Genomic DNA, 15,067 nt, shown 5'->3' with positions numbered 1-15,067 from the left:
GTAACATCAGGATGCCATCTGCGAGGCATGGGCTACAGTGTAGGGAAGGTATGGACCTGCAGACTGTGCCCCCTGGCATAGGGGCAAGAATGGGCAGCATTCTTAATTAATTAAGAACAAGGCATGGCAGCAGAATCAGGTGGGGGGTGTGCCCAAAGGCAAGTGGGGAACCAGCACTGTGGCTAGGTGGGGAGCCCCATTTTGCCACAGTGATCATTTCCAAAAATCTCATTTTTACTGCAAACTTCCTGGAAGGTTTCTAAATCAGGTATTCAAAGGCCAGAGGACAACTAGAAAAAAAATAAAGTGTTGTATATAATGAACATACACACTTGCTCTAAAGTTCAGTGAGAGATAAGAAACAGGCTTGGATGAATCCCTGAATGAACATAAAAGGAGAAAAGAGCAGGTGCAATGGTCCTGGTAAAGGCAAAACACAAGTCTTAGTGGAAAAGCAGGGTGAGGCTTTAAAAAAAGTCCTCAGAAGCACCCAAAAGATGGAAACCAGTGGTAGTAGAGGACTTTATACCGATTACCTATTGGAAAAAGCAATACACAGATAGACCATCAAGTTATTTGAATGTGTTGGTGTAACTTACCCATCACTGGAGCGAAGAACTGTGTGGCTTACCACCTGGGTCTTACATCATTATCCCCCTCTGTCCTCCCAGAGTTTGTCCACGCTATTTCACCTACCACACCTTGATGTTACAGTTCATAAGGAGGCTACCACAAAGAGACAGGAGTCGGTTTTGAGGTAGCCCTTGTCATGGCTGAGGCCTCCTTCATCCTTGGCTCATGTTAATCTAGCTGGGTTCTTTCCACCCAGGGCCCACCATGCCCAAACCCCAGGCTTATAGACCCCAGCCTACCCCTCAGGCTGTGGGTCTCTCAGCCTTACAGCCTCTGGGCTTGCATCCTCTCAGTCTTTGCTGCTAGCTATTCAGTCCTCCGGCATGCCACAGTCCATCCTCCAAAATTTTGAGTTTTCTGCTTCACATGGACTACTGGGCTTCAGATCCTAAGTTGTTCTGTGCTGGGTGCCCCTGCAGCACCTGTTGGACTCCAGTCTTCCCCTTACAACCACTTTCAGTCCTCCAGTTACAAAGGTAAATCAAAAGCATGAGCACCGACTCCAAAAATATAAAGCTCACATAATAAAAGCTCCCCTGTCAGGGTCAGTCTCATTCTGCAATAGTCCCAATGCAAACATTTGAGGCACTTACCTTGTGTTACTCATGGTGCGGGGTTTCTTCTGCCCTTCTGAGGTTCATGGTTATTTTTCCCCAAGAAATCCAGACTGGCTCCTCCTCAGAGTCCTGCCTCCGACTGGCCCCTTTTTACCATTAAGTCTGTTCGATGGGTTGAGCTGGCCAGTGGGTCCTGGGCTCCCTCCCCATTTCAGCAATGGGATGGGGTCCTGTTACAGTTGCAGGCAACTTTTTAAGCTTCATAAGATGAAGTTAACAGGGAACAACTATTTTAAATTTGATTCAGACTGGTAAGTAGAAATTGATCAGGAATCTTAAAGTGAAAGGCAATTTGGATGAAAGGGATCATAAAATGATAAGAGGGGTTTTTTCCCATTTTCAGTGCCTGTTGGCCCATTTTATACCTGGCCAGAAAGCTATATTCATGTATGCCAGGTCTCATTCTACCTCTGACTCAGGATGGAAATTAATTTACTTAACTAATGTAGGACAACTGAAGCATGAACAGTGATTACAGAAATATAGTCAGAGTTCCACATGGTATCACATCTCCCTTTCTCTCCTTTGTTCCTATGTTGTCCTGAGAAGTGAAAGGTTTATCTGTGTCTTACACACACATTTGCCATTGCCAATCCCTCCTTTCAAAGATGATCTCTACCATAGATCATTGATGGGTCTTGAGATTACTTAAGAGTTCAATCCTTGAGCCAAAGTTGAAGGTTTTTCTTCAGGGGAGAGTTGGCTGCCTCTCCTTTTCCTTCCTTTAATCTCTTCTCTGCTTTGAGGGCAAGATGCTTTACCTGAAAACAGGCTTCTGCTTGGTTGAGGTTGCAGTGCCATTGGGATTGGCTGGAAGCCAGTTCCTCCCAATTTTTTTTATTATTGGCACTCATTTTCTTGAGGTATGCCTTCAATGTGTCCTTGTAGTGTTTCCTCTGGCCACTGAAAGATCTCACGCTATTACTAAAACAGGAGTACAGCATTCATTTTCAGAGTCAAGAGTTGGCCATCTTCACACAATGTCAAGTCCAGTGAAGGTGATGCTTGAGGTTCACCAACTCAGTGCTAGTAACACTGGCTTCAGCAAGGATGCTGGCATTTGTGCGGTGATCTTCCCACTTGATGCAGAGGATTTTCCAGAGGCATCATTGGTGATATCTCTGCAGGCTCTGGATGACAATAGTAGGGCACCCACATTTCACATCCACACAGAGGGGTGGAGATGATGACTATATTTTAGACATGTATCTTGGTGTCTTTCTGGAGATCACAATGAATAAAGATATACCAATGCAATTTCCCAAAGGAGGCACTTGCACACTGGATCCTGTGCTGGACATCAATGTTCACTCTGAGAAAGGTGGCTTCTGAGGTACGAGAAGTGCTCAAATACCTATAGGGTCTTTTCCTCAATAGTAATTTGGGGAGAGAGGTCACATCCATGGCCTATGGCAGGCTGATAGAGCACTTGCATCTTCTTGATGTTGACAGAGGGGCCCAAAGCTCGGTAGGCTTCTCCAAAGAAATCCAGTACAGTCTGGAGGTTTTCCTCAGTGTGTGCAAGGATGGTGCAGTAGTCAGCATACTGAAGGTCAAGGATGGTTGTTTTGAATACTTTGGTCTTTGAGTGAAAACGTCCCAGGTTGATTAGCCCTCCATCCATTCAGTACACAAAATCAATTCCAGAAGGAAGGCAGTCCTTAACTTGAATTAGGATGACTAATAAGAAATAGAGAACAGAGTTGGACAATGATGCATCCTTGCTTGACCCTAGTTCAGATGACAAAGTTTCCAATCTGCTACACAGTCATCTGGTCTTGGAGAATCCTCAGGACCTTGATGTACTCTCCAGGACATCCAAATCTGACCAGGACTTTCCACAAGGCTTTACAATTAGTAATGTTAATGAAGGCCATATACAAGTCCTGATGTTGTTACTGATACTTTTCTTGGAGCTGGCAGACAACAAAGATCCTGTCAATTGCCTCATAGGATAGTCTGAAACTACACTGAGATAGAAGATGATTCAGGAGAATACAGGAGAGGATTTTTCCTGCTATGTAAAGGAAATTGATACTTTGATAGTTCCCACACACAGACTTACCTCCTTTCTTGAAGATGGTCACAGCATTGGCATTCCTCAAGTCCCCAGGGTGACTCTTCATTGTTTCAAATTCAGAGAATAAATTCATTGAGTCTCAGAAGCAGTTTCTCACCACCAGCCTGGTTGATTTCTGCAGGTATGCCATCCAGTCCAGTAGTCTTTTCTTAGTTTCCTTGATGATACACCAGACTTCTTCTAGGATAGGATAGTGTAACAGGTATAGGGCACTCTCCTGTTTGGGCAGCCTGTTGCCCTCTTTCCTGTCACATCTTTATGTACTACTTAAATGAAGAAGGATAGTGTGGGAGGCTGCCTTGCAGATGTGTCTGTAGGGTTTGTAGCATAAAGTACATGGCTCCACCTTTCTTCAAACCTTATTTGTTTCCACCATGGGAGCTTAATGGTACTGGGCAACTAAAAGAGTCTTCCATGAAGAGTCATAGGGTGTGTCCACACATGCAAGCACTTGTGCTTGCAGCAGCTCAAATAGAAGCGGTGCAAATTTGAGCCGGGGCTTTTTGCTTCAGGGCATGTGCTTAAACATGCACTTTGTTGTGGAGCAAATTGTGCTACTTGGGGCAAAATAACCCTGCCTGGTTCCTCCCAGATCTACAGCCAGGGGGAGCTAGAGCCCAGGGCCAGCACCTGTGCTGTCCCCAGTAGTATAAAAAGCAACCCTGGCAAGTAGCTCAGGGCTACTAGCTCTCAGGAGCTTCTGGGACCCAGCCAATTGGTACCCGGGGACACTACTCCTTGTGCCAGCTGGACTGCTGAAGCAGCCCTGAGAGTTCCCTGCACCCTCTACCCACTGCAGCAGTCTGGCAGTAGGGGCTGCTGCCTGGCTGTGACCTGCTGTACACCTGCCAGATCCAGATGGGGACTACATAGCCAGTAGACATATCTGCCCCTCTGGGCCAGCTGCCAGTGGACTATGGTTGAAGGCTTGGCCTCTGTGTGGCGCTACTGCCATGTGTGCCCCTGCCCAGCCATCTTGGCAGCTGTTGCCCAGAAGCTGTTCCAGGTGTGATGGCCTGCTTTGAACTATCAAACCATGTCAAAGCAGCCACAGCCAGCTGGGTCCAAGGTGCCAGGTCTGAGCAAGCAGGGTCCTACCACTGGCCTCCCAAGCAGGAATTCTGGTGTTCTCTATTGGAAAACTGAAAAATCCCTGATTAAAAAAATCCCAAAGTCACTGTCTAAAATACCCACAAATCTATGTTCCTCCACAAGTAAAACAAAAGACCACCATAAAGAGAGAGAGTGAGACAGAGACAGTGATCAGTTGGACAATGTTTTATTGATCTATCTTACAGTGTTAAAGCAAGTCTCTTATCATTATAATAAAGTGACCTCTAAATACATGTTGCACAAATTCATGAATACATATTTTTCTGCCCACCTACAGGGGCCATGGCCCCCACACAAGGGCTACAGCCCCCCAACAAGGGATTTGGCCCACCACACGTGGGATTCAAGCCCCCACACAAGGTGTTCGGCCCCTCAACAGGGGCCAAATGGCACCTCAGGGGCTACCACCCCCCCGCAAGGCTTACAAGCCCCACCCCAGCTCCCCAATGGCTGCCCCACCCAGTCTTACCCCCCAACTTGCACCCCCAGGCCCCCCATGACTACCTCCACAACCCCAGGTGCTGTAAAAAAAAAAAAAAAAAAACAGAAAAAAATGGTGAAAAAAGCCTCTGCTTACCTTAGAAGCAGGGGTGGGGGAGCTCAAGGGCCTCCTGGCAGAGCCCCCATGGGCAGCACAGGATGGCTGGGGGGGGCAGCAGGGCCTGGGCTGGGGCTGCTGGTGCTGTCACCCTGCCCTGCACTGTACGAGCAGGGCCCCAGTCAGCCAGATGGCAGCCAGACTGCCAGTAAGTGCCAGGGGGGTTGTTTTTTTAAACCACGGTGTGGCGGGGTAGGGATTGGTGGGGCTTGAGGGCTGTGAGGGATGGGACCAGCCAGGGCAAAGGTAGAGGGCCTCGGGGGGGCTAGTGAGGAGAGGGGCCAGCCAGGGCAGGGGTCGGGGGCCTCAGCAGGGGGGGCTGGCAGGGGTTGGAGCCAGCCAGAATAGGGGTCAGAGGGGCTGGGGGAGTGGGCAGGGCCATCGGGGGTCCCACCCATGGTCCCCTCCCCCCTCCTCCAGTCCCCCCAACCCCTTACTCACCGGCACTGGAGCCCTGATTTTTTAAACTTCAGTATTTTTAGACCCCTGAATATCCAGGGGTCTAATTTTTTCATTCCCAAATGTGCTTGTTGCCCTGCCTCAAAGGGGTTTGAGGTGGGGCAAGAGGCAGGTGCATGCTCATCTGGAAGTGCCCACTGTATCCTTATTTAAATTCTGAATCCAGGGCTCATTTTGGTCTAATTGTCCATTTTTAGTCTTCTTACTTAAAATTATTGCAATGCACAATAATAATTCAAAACAAAGAGTCGTTATTTACTAACAAATTCTCCCTTCTCCTGGGGAGCTTTATTTGTAATACACATTATAATGAATTCAAAGTCACTGGCTACATTTAGCTGGTTTATACTTTTCCAGCTAAGTCTCTGGTTTGTTTGTTTGGGGGTTGTTTTGTTATTTTGTTTTTGTTTTTTTGGGGGGGCGGGAGGTTCAGGGATACTTTCCCAAGCTGTTATTCTTCACAGCATGGGTCTAATTATCTCTTTGTCAACAATTACATTGTTGTGTCCTACAAGCTGACTCCTGCCTCACGGCCAGGTCCTCCCCACCTGGATCTTCCCTTCCCAGGGTGGGTCTCATCCCTGGGCAGGAGTCTGACTAATTTTCTTTGTCTGAAACCTCTCTTTCTCTTACTTCTCATTCATAGGTCTTGATGAAATCTCTGCTCTGGTGCTCAGCACACACCAGAGGACCAAGGACCAGCTTCTCTCTGCATTGCTCCCTGGGAAAACCATTTTATCCTTTTCTCTTCTCAATGCCTCCACACCAGCACAGGTAAGTTATTGTACCCTGTCTTAGCCCCTTTTTGTGCTTACTCTTTTCTCCCCTGCAGTTCGGAGTCTTTTCTTTTTTCCCTGTTTCTGCATCCCTTGTTTTTCTTTAGTTTTTTTTTTTTTCCCACCCTGCATCATTCCCCTGCAGCCCATTTAAAGAGCCCATGTCCCCTTTTAATCTAGTCTCACTGCCGGATCCCCAGCGCTGGCCTATCCACAGAACAAGTGTAGGAGGGGCAAACTGTGACTCCTTGCCACATATAGTTGACAAGGAATCCTTGTCCCCCCAATCCTTTCAGGGTTTGGGGGCATTGACTCAATGGTAGCATCTGTCACAGTCAACTCACAGTTCAAGAGTGCCTCAAAGTGTTCTTGCCATCTAGCTTAGATTCATTATCTTTGGGAAGTGTCAAGCCATCATGAGATCACAGGAAATAGTACCATGGGAATTTGGACTGTAGCTGGCTTTTGTTACCTGAAAAACACTATGCATTCCATGTTTGTCAGCATAGAGCTCGCTATATCTTGCCATCACTGATTTTTGATTCTGTCTTTGAGCTTTGTCTTTGAGGAACTAATACATCTCCTCCTCCTGCTGAGGTGAGGTGTCATCTTGGCAAGCAGTATGAGCCCTACTCTTTCAGTCAAGGAGGGCTTGGATTTCAGCATCACTTTCATTGAACCAGCTGTAGTGTTGACAAGTGATACAGTGAAAGATTTAGAACAGGCCATATAGACAGTGATTTTAAACCCCTTCCAGAGTTCCTGGTGTTGCCTTCATTTGTGGACAAGACAATGAGCTTTTCAGGGAGACACTGTTGGAGATCCTTACAGACCTTTGAAGGTCCTTTGGGTGTTGAGAGTCACACCAGAGGAACAAGGACCAGCTTCTTTCTGCATCACTCCCTGGGAAGGCCATTTGGTCCTTGGTCCTTCAGGTGTTGAGTCCTTTGCATTGCTTTTGGCTGTTTTCAGTGTTTCAGGGCAAGCTGTGTGTTCAGAATGGATTTGATAAGACAGTGATCTGTCTAGCAGTTATCACTCCCCTGCATGGCTCCTATGATATGGACATCTACTAGATCATGGTCTCTAACGATAGAATAGTTGAGAAGAAGCCAGTGCTTAGAGCAAGGATGTCTCCAGCTGCTCTTAGATTTGTCTCTCTGTCTGAAGATGGAATTAGTGGTGACAAGACCATGTTCCATGCATTTGCTCAGAAGAACGATGTCATTGGAGTTGGCTTTCCCTATTCCTTTCTTCTCAGACTCAGCACAGGTGACTGCCAGATTCAGTAGTTATATCTCAATCACCACTGACCCACCATGTGAGGAAGCTGGTGAACAGAAACAGCAGCCACACAATTTTGTCAAGATTGTGGGTCCCACTGGCAAAGCAAAACCTTAGAAAACAGGAGACCTCCTTCTTGCTACAGCCACCTTCTGTATTTAGAGCCACTGGGATCCTGACATCTTCTGCCTGATCCACTGTTGAGGAGTTGAGGTTAGATGGTGGTTTGTCTGGAACCTTCCCTTAGTCCTGTTCACCATGGGTGACCCAGACAGAAGTGTGAGATTCCAGCCACCACTTTCTTGAGGTCATCGTCTACAGAGAAGACACACACTACTGCTGCTATGCGATACACTGTTATCTTAGTGTGTGACCTGTGTTCACTCTGGATTTAGGACCCAGATGCCTTGTTCCATTGGTCTTGTTGTGTTAGACAGCCTGACTGCTTTGAAGGCTGTGTGAAACTCTATGTGGGTGACCCAGGCTTTCAGAAATCAATTAACTCCTGCTGCCCATCCTGAACCATTCTAATACATATATACCTATAAGCGAATTCCCAAAAAGCAAACCTTTAAAGACCATTTTCTAAGCCAACAAACTGATGTGTCTAAAATCACATTTTATGAACATAGAATCCTTATTACATATAAGACCTAAATGTGAAACCTTGACTCATGCCTCAGGAGACATTCATATAGAATATAAAAGATTCATAGTCAGCCCCATCATTCTTAGAATAATAATTTAAGAATGCTCTAATATGACTGCCACTATACAAATGTGATGCTAATAAAATTATTGGCATTGTTGTATAATTATTGGCAAAAATCAATCTCATTATTTATGTTTTGCTCTTAGCAAATGGTAAAATTTGCTAAGAGCAAAACATAAATAATGAGATTGATTTTTTTTTACAAGTGTTTGTCCTTGTGTTAATGAAAGGGGGAAAAATCCTAAGCAACAATTCAATGTCCATAATGCTTTCTTGATGAAAAGCTAGAAAGTATTTACCTGTGCTACTGCTTTGCATAAGATAAGTAAGTTTGATTTTTTTTTCTGAGTTTGGTAATTGTGTACTACATGTTCATGGCTTGCAGCTTTCCTTCTTCTGACTTAAATTGAAACATTTTCAAATGGTTACTTCAAAATGAGACTCCTGTTCTTTTTTAATAAATGGTTTCTATTAAATATCCTATTTTTTTGTACTTTTTAAACTTGTCTTGGGATTTCTTTTCAGTTTGTTTCTGTTTGTTTAATCTGCATTACATCAGACTGTAATTAATTTAGAATGAAATGGTGAACTCAAATAAAATAGGTATCACAATTCATTTTAAAAATTAAAATATGCAGATCCTTCTCCCTTTCCTTTGATCCTTTACCCTGAGTTTCCACAAGATGTTAGGCATCTATTCAGTGGGATTTCTTATGTCACCATGTTGGAATTTTTTGCCTGTAGTTTTAAAAGGTTGTATCATGTCCTGCTTTACAATTTATGGGTGGAAACAATTTGCCTATACCTAAATGTTTCTGTAGGATAAGAATTTTTAGAGCCTAACATATATTTTTGGTTGGAGGCTTAGAATCTTGGTAAAGAGCCTAGCGTTGTGTCAAATGAGAGGTTGATTATAGATATTCAGTAACTTGTCTCTCTAAACTGACTTTTCTAATGCTGCAGACTCAGATGTTTTCCTCAAGCTGTTTTGCAGTCCTAACTAAATAATAATAGACAAGAGGAATTTTTTTCATGCTGCCTTGGTGTTTCATCAAAAAGAGATCCTAACTATTCCAACTGTAATATATTGTTGAAACATTTAGTGGGGAAGGAGGATTATCTTTCATGTTAATCCCACTTTGATCTGTGGAGATTCATAGGATTAATCTCCATCAAGTCAAAGTCAGATGTCTACCCTATAGACACAAGAGAGCAATATAGCTAGTATTAGGTCCAGCTGCCTTTGACTCTCCAATGGAATGACTAGAAACCCATTTACAGTTGGGTCAGCAAGGGTGTATCTTTCAGCCAGAGCAAGACTTAATTAAACTCATGCTTTTGGAACAAAATGCCTTAATGGCCCTACCAGACTGCCTTGGCATTTGTTTGCATGAATCCCTATAAATGGCAATATCAACTAAATGAACAAATCTTCCCCACCTCCCCAATGTTTTTATCCACTTACAATTTCTTGTCATGTACTTAGATTATAGCTACTTGTGGGGCTATATGTAGAGAATATATGCATTACCTAGCACAATATCACCTCAGTCAGTGCCTGAGATACCTAGGCACTACAACAGTACAAATAATAGAAGCTAGAACAGTCATTCTTATAAGAAACAGAATTGCCTGGGATTTTTCTGGAACTTTTACCCAGAACTCAACCCAAGCCCAAGAAAAATATATCTGAGATTCCCCAAAGAGTATTTATTTTTCTTTATTTTTACTTTCCTCTGTATTTATTTTGGCCAGATTTTGAAGCACTGAAAATATAGGGATTCTCATGAAAAATGCTGAATTCATAAGTGTCAGCTCAATCTTGAAATGTAAGTTTCAAATAATCATCCCACTTGTGACGACAGTACCAAAATGGAATACTCTGGTTCATATTGAGTGGAATTCAACATGGCCCCATTGCCTTAGGTTAATGTACAGCCACTGATGATCTGGATCACCCCTCAAGATGATGAAGCTTCCATGGGTGCAACTCCAGGTGTGTTTTGTTTCATTCAGTGTCTGAGACCTGATTGCTCAACATCATGTTACAGGAACCTTTGCATAATACAAATGACTCCAACTGGTTTGTGCCAGAGTGCATTAAAGTTACAATTCAACATACAAAATTTACTCAGATACCATGCTCACCTTTGCTCCAAAAATCAGCCTTCCAAAATTGGGATGCATGTCTTAAATGAGGAAGCTGATTTTGTGCCCAGAATAAATATATAGAGATGCTCTAAGATGACTGCTAATTCTTTTCTTTTTTCTTCCTTCCAGTAGCTGCATGAAGACAGGGGTGGAGTAAACCAGGGGGAGTACAGTGGTATGGTTTGATTCATGCTCCACCTAAAGTTTGAAATCAACTGCCCAACAACAGCAGTGGCATTTCTACCCAGGCAAAATGAATGGAGTCAACTGACTTCATGGCATTATAATCTACTGATTCCTCCTAACTGCTTTTTATTTCACAGGTGTTAATGATCCTCTTTCCTTTTTAATGGTCTTGATATTCAACTAATCAAGCTACTATCCCTTCTTCAGCAATATTTCTGTCTGTTAGCAACTCCTGGTCTCTCTTCTCCTTTATCACATCCCTGTAACTGTTTTTAGCTCTTTTCAAAATCCTGGACCTGCCCATGGAGTTCAACTTCCTGAAGCAGCTACAATCTCGGCTTTTGGCTCAGAAGCCAAGAGCTGCTTAGTTCAGCTGTGAAAGGGTTAAAATAATAGCCTTTTTTGCCCAATCAGGAAAGGAAGGTAAATGAGCTAAAGATTAGGCTTTATCTGTGGCCTATGCATCCTTATGTCTGAAAAAATTATCTTTTTTTCCTCATTCTGCCTTCCCAAAAACAAGATGCATGTGTTATTTTGAAGTGTGTGGTATGTGAGAAAATATGGTATAGTGTGCAACATTTAATACACTCTAACCATTTATTTTTTGTGTTTTGAATACTGATCTAATTGAGTAGTTACCTTCATAACCCCAATCCTTCTACTGCCTAGAAAAAAAAACTTGTAATAAAATATTAAAGAAATATAAAAAGAAATTTCAACATGAAAAAATGTGACAAATGATTAAAATATTTTCTATTTTCTAACCATCTTTTGGGGCAGTTACAGGTGCTACATTTCACAAGCCGCTTCAGTTCACAATTCAATTATACTTGCAAGTCTAAGGCTTGCATTTTATAACAATCACTTGTTCCTGAAAATCTTGAATTGAAAGATATTATTTTGCTAGTATTTTCATATATGTAACAATTTTTCTAAACTTGTTTAGAAATCAAAAATAACTTTCACTAGCCCACTTTTCCGAAGTACTGCAATCTTCAAATAATATATATCAACTTTTTAGAAAAGCTGATCTACACAAAAGGCTAAGTTCAGTAGGGATATTGGCTTTTTGTTAGTTAATAAACAATCTCCCCCTCACCCAAGCATTATTTGGATCCATCAGGCAATTTTCTTAGCAAAGAAATGTCCATATATGACATAGCAAGGAAAGAATTTGGATAGACTAATTACCCCAGAGAAATAGACTTTGATCTGGAAAAAGAGGAGAAGCAAGCTTAATCTTCACTATGATAAAAGAAAATGTCTTTGATACCATTTCAAGGACACCTTACAACAATCAGAGTAAAATATACATAGATTAAAAAGGGATAATGCTGGAGAAGTTATGAGACAAGGTGAGATTTTGTTAAACATATGTCAATGTAAAAAAAAGCATACTATACTCCTGAAAACTCACATTCCTCCAGCAACAAAAAAAAAAGAAGTGGTCCTATGCTTTGAAATCTGAGCATAATCATTGCTAGCACATTATTACAATGACTGTTTAAAGAAATGAGAATTTTTTTTAATATTATACACTGTAAAATTAGCAATGACTACAGATTTTCATTTAGGGTGTGTGAGAGTTAAGCTACACCTGCAAAAATAAATCACAATTTCTTGCTTTAATATGAACTGGTTAATTTCCTTTATTTCTTGTCTGCCATGAATTTGATGGAATAAGGTAAGGAAATAAACACAGTCCTGAGAGATGAAGAAGATATCATGTCCGTGGTTCAACAAAAATAACTCTTCTGGACAGTTATTATGTCTCTCTTAGATAACTAACATAGATATATTTAGTTCCCTCTTTGGGAGCTTTCAATTTCTTGATTGCTTGCTCTGTTCTCCTCCACATGGGTCCCAAGCAAATGGCAATTCTATGCCACCTTGTACTTTCTACTGATATCAAAATGTGGGGTTCTCTTCTCTTTGTTAATCTTCATCCACTCTTGTTCCTTTCTCTTTTTTAGGTCTTTGGGACGGTACTTGATGTCCTCAGGTATCCGACTCAGCAACTCAGAGATCTCCCTCATTACCTCACTTCAGCTTCCCAGGTAAGTCTCTCTCCAGGACCCTTCTTCTGTTCCCTTCTCTTGGTTGTCTGTTGTCTCTTTCTTGTAGTAACTCCATATTTCTTCTGGGTTTCTTTCTTCTCTTTTCAAGAGCTAATTCTGGGCTCCATTCCCCTTTAAATCCTTCTGGCCATCTTCTACCTTTCTCACAGCTGGCACTCTCTCCTCGCTCCCTCCCCACATGCTGCTCTTTGTTTGTTTTTTCGGGTCCCTCTCTCCTCCATCCAGATATCCCCGCCCCTCTCCTCAGACTTGTTGCTAAGGTACGTTCTCTGTTTCCCTTCACTCTCCTGGAGTTTTGTGACGGGGCAGACTTGGTGCCCTGTCACAGGGTGGAATATACTGGACAATTTCTAAAATGACTGGTTGGGCTACAGTATTGCAGAGAAGGATCGTGGGGTACAGTGAATGATAAGCTGAGTATGAGACAACAGTTGCAAAAAAAAAGCCAACAGTATACTGGCTTGTATTAATAAGAGTGTCACTTGCAAATCAAGGGAAGTGATCCTTCTCCTCTATTCAGCACTACCAAGGCCTCATCTAGGGTAAAGTGTACAATTTTGAGCCCCACACTTCAAGAAAGGTGTGGACAGATTGGAAAGAGTCTAGAGCAAAGCAACAGAAAAGATTATGAAAATGACTTATGAGGAAAGGCTGAATGAACTAGGGTTATTTAGTGTAAAGGACAGAAGGCTGATGACAGGATTTGGACCGGACTAGAAACAATGGCCTCCTATACACATGCAGGGAGCCTGCTTCAGTGTGCTGTAATACCAGTGTGTTGGAACAGACTTGATTAATCAACCTGCTGGAGTGTGGAAATTAATGTGCTCCAGTGTCACAGGTATCTGCATCCCCACACTGAGAAATGGTGGTGGGGCACTTTAACTTAAAGCTCATTCAACAAGCTTTAATTCAAAACATTGCCACCATTTTTCAGCACAGGGACACTGATATGCATGACACTATAGGCACTTTTAATTAACACAGCTCTTGGAGCTGCACTAATTAAAGCACCCTCCCATGCCTTCCAAAACATACGCATAAATACCCAATAGCCTCAAACTGTAGCATGGGAAATTTAGGCTGGAGATTAGGAGGAACTTTCTGACTAGGAGGGTCATCAAGCATTGGAACAGGCCACCTAGAGAAGTTGTAGAATCCACCTCTGGAAATTTTCAAGAGCATGTTGGGTGAATAGTTGCCTGGGATTGTATCCAGTTTGTCGTCCACTGTAACCTCTAGGACCTTCTCTGCAGTACTTCAGCCTAACCAGTCATTCCCAGTCTGTATTTGTGCAAGCAATTATTCCATCCTAAGTTCAGGACTTTGCACTTTTCTCTGTTGAATCTCACCCAATTAACTATAGACCATTTTTCCAGGCTATCCAAATCACTTTGAGTCCTAGCCCTGCCCTCCACCAACTTGGTGTCATCCACAAATTTGCTAGGCATGCACCAAATCCCATCATCTTCACTAATGAAGACATTGAACAACAGGGGACCCAAACAGACATTTAGTTAGGTATGACTAATAGCATGGTGTTCCAACAGTTACATATCTACCTTCTAATACTTTAATCTAGTCTGTTTTTCCTCAGCTTGTTAATGAAACTGTCATAGGAGACAATGTCAAAAGCCTTGGTAAAGTCAAGGTAAGTCAAATCCACTATTCTCGCTCTCCCCACCCCCATCCACAGAGCCTGTCCCCTTATCATAGAAGGAAATCAGGTTGTTCAGGCATGATTTAGTCTTGGTCAATCCATGCTGGCTGTTCCTTGTTCTCCTCCAGGTGCTTTACAATAGATTCCATAAGGACCTACTCCATGATCTTTCCAGGTATCAAATTCAAGTCTGTAATTTCCCAGGTCCTTCTTCTTCTCTTTCTTCAAGATGGGTACTATATTTGTCTTTTTCCAATCATCCAGGATTTCACCTAACCTCCACAAGTTCTCAAAGAACATAAGTAATAATCCTAAATTACCTCAACCATTTTTTTCAGAACCATAAGGGGCATCCCATCTGGCTCTGCTGACTTGAAAGCATATAGATTCTGTAAGTAATCCCTAATTTTTTCTGCTATTATTTTAGGCTGTTGTTTGGCTCCTTCCCCATATTTGCTTCCAACTGCACTCATCATCTGATAGCTTCCGCTATCTGTGGAGACTGAAATAGAAAAGGCATTGAATACTTCAGCTTTCCCTGCATCATTTGTAACTAGATTGACTTCTGCATTCTGTAAGGGACCTGTGGTTTCATTAGCAATGCATAGGGAGATTGGCGGTGCGCTGCTGAAGCTGCCAGCAGTGCGTGCGGGCAGTCACTGCTTGCCATCTCCCCCACCACCACCACCGCTGCTGCTGCGGTCCCCTGCAGGAGCTCCC

General features: G+C 42.9%; 1 long non-coding RNA gene across 1 annotated transcript in view; it reads left to right on the top strand.

Annotated features, from left to right (window-relative positions):
• Positions 1-14,197, top strand: part of LOC149872829 (uncharacterized) — a 42,210-nt gene extending 28,013 nt beyond the window's left edge. The window contains exons 2-3 of the long non-coding RNA XR_016439805.1: positions 6,147-6,274; positions 12,583-14,197. This is a non-coding gene — a long non-coding RNA (uncharacterized LOC149872829). The remainder of the gene's footprint in view (positions 1-6,146; positions 6,275-12,582) is intronic.
• Positions 14,198-15,067: the final 870 nt, after the last annotated feature.

Source organism: Crocodylus siamensis, chromosome 1, assembly GCF_052110815.1.
Source record: "Crocodylus siamensis isolate JL-2025a chromosome 1, ASM5211081v1, whole genome shotgun sequence".
In the NCBI taxonomy this organism is placed as follows: Eukaryota; Metazoa; Chordata; order Crocodylia; family Crocodylidae; genus Crocodylus; species Crocodylus siamensis.
This window is presented reverse-complemented; position numbering and strand designations above follow the sequence as displayed.